Source organism: Rutidosis leptorrhynchoides, chromosome 3 (genome assembly GCF_046630445.1).
Source record: "Rutidosis leptorrhynchoides isolate AG116_Rl617_1_P2 chromosome 3, CSIRO_AGI_Rlap_v1, whole genome shotgun sequence".
In the NCBI taxonomy this organism is placed as follows: Eukaryota; Viridiplantae; Streptophyta; class Magnoliopsida; order Asterales; family Asteraceae; genus Rutidosis; species Rutidosis leptorrhynchoides.
In genome coordinates, this window is record NC_092335.1 from 395865200 (window position 1) to 395867526 (window position 2327).

At 33.1% G+C, this 2327-nt stretch overlaps 1 non-coding gene across 1 annotated transcript; it reads left to right on the forward strand.

The window, feature by feature from the left end:
- The first annotated feature begins 1873 nt into the window (after window positions 1–1873).
- LOC139903694 (U1 spliceosomal RNA) lies at window positions 1874–2035 on the forward strand. The gene has a single exon (XR_011778499.1). It is a non-coding gene; the product is annotated as a U1 spliceosomal RNA (small nuclear RNA).
- The last annotated feature ends 292 nt before the right edge of the window (window positions 2036–2327 follow it).

Here is a 2327-nt window from a genome sequence, read left to right on the forward strand (position 1 = left end):
AAAACAGTTAGATGATACGAAATAGATGGCAAAACGACCATTGCTTGACCAGATTCGAGTGTGACATCATTTGAGCTTGTGCTAGTTGTGTTGCTGGTTATATTGCTCAGCTCACCCGCATCAGATACACAAATTGAGCTTACAAACTTGCAACAAGTATACATGTGGTTTTATGATATGTGCTTAAAAAGTTTTTTGAATAAAGTTGAGTGGCTGTGTATTTTTTGATTTATTGTGGTTAAAGTATAAAGGCCTCGAATAATACTCATTATTCTTGAGATGAAATTCATCTTGCATTTATTTTCATTTTTCTGTTAGCAGGAAAGATGGAAAAAACCTATTTTGTGATGTTTAAAGGTTAGTATTTGCTTGTGAATAAAAATTAAAATTGGTTTTCATTTCAGGTGCAAAAACTGTTTATATATGTCACCTGAAAATCAAATAGTTAAATGTATTGAAGCTGATATGCGTCTTATTGATTTGGGTTACAGCCTCATCCGCCAGTTAACGATACCAATCCATATAATGTATACCAAAGGAAAAAACTCATCGATTTAATACAAGAAAAAGTAAGTTTCTGACCCACTCATTCTTGTTTTAAACCTTTTCTTTAACAATGTTTATAACAATATCCAGATGGTGTACAAGGTATCATGCTAACCATAATAATTCTTAAAGGTGGCTATTTTGACCCTTTTAATTACGGAAAGGTTGATTTGGGTTCCATTTTGATTTTATGTCGCTCAAATTTTGAAGTTTAATGAAAAGCAGACTGGGTCAAATGGGTTTAATAGGTCGAACAATTGATTACAAAAATGTTTACAACTTTTTAGATCATGATTGTACTAGTATTTTTCTTCTAACCATAGTCAACATTCAACATGTTAGTTATTATACTATTTGAAACGGTAAAATTTTATAACATATCTTATTTCACATTCTCATTGCTCGCATTTATGTGTCCTGTCATGACTTGTTTACTTATGTGATCCGCGTAAATATGTCCCGTTTTGAACTCAAATGGGTCAGCTCAAAAAGTGTAGCTAAAAGGGAATCGGTTAAACGTATTTTTTAGTATATTTAATGGCATACATTTACATTTATTAATCATTAGAATCGTTTTGTACAAGAATTTAGGTTATAGAAATTGAATTGAAATACTAATTAAGGTTTCGTTATGTTTGCAGGATCCACTTGAGTCGATATTAGTGTTCACAAAGCCGTTGGATCCTGCAAAGTTGGCGGCTGTAGGTATTATATTAATAACACCACAGGCTACTGCTGTACCGAACGCCATCTCATCACGCTCATATACCCCTCCTGGTAAAAAAAAAAAAAAAAAGTTCTCCTTCGGCTAATGGACACGCACATATGAATTGACATACATAATCATCTAAAACTCGTGATTATCTTAATTGGTTACACTGTAAAAAAATATGATACATACATGATCATGCTGATTGGAATACATTCACGATTTCTGTTACATAGTTTGAATGTGTGCTATTTTGAAGTAAATCAAAAGTGATACTCATTCAGCACAAATTTCCTAGTTGTGCACCTCCACTTGGTGTTGAATATAAAGATACACAGTTAATATCCTTAGACCGATAAGTTCGTATTTCTAATTTAAACTCTTTGATACATTCAATGAAAATTGTTTTTAACATCCTGTTGGGAGTTTTATTTATTATTTATTATTTATATATTTTAATTGAAAGGAAATTATAAAAGAATTGTAAGACTTGAAAATGGTAAAATGTTGAAGTATAAAAAGGTTTGGGTGAATATTAAGTTTATCCCACATCGGTGGGAGGAGAAAAGCATTCGGGGATATAGGTAGTATAAAATGGGAACCAGGCAATTGAAATATTCACTTACCTGGATGAGGTCAATGGATTATCAAGAAGGTCCATGGCCTAGGTTGGTGATTTTCATTACATTTTGGAGGGGTGCCAGTCTAAGGTCGGCTCAAGTGGTCGAGTCTATGTCATAATTTGTGGTAGTGGGGCTTGTCATTTCAATTTTTTTTCATATTTCATAGTACTATTTTTCTTTCCGACTGTTTGTCTTGCCTGGCCAACTGATACCACAATTTTAGTAAATCAATCTAGCGAGAGAATCAAGGTTAGCAGGAGAGCTAAACAGAGGAGCTTGTCATTTCAATCCTCGAAGATTTGCATCAACAACGTGACACACTTTTAAATTCCCACGCAAAAAGGGATTTTACGAGCATATTTCTTCTTCTATGGCACTAAAGAGGGTATTGTGGTTGTAATGGACTTTTATATAAACATACACTTTTGATAGACTGTTCAATAGTCACA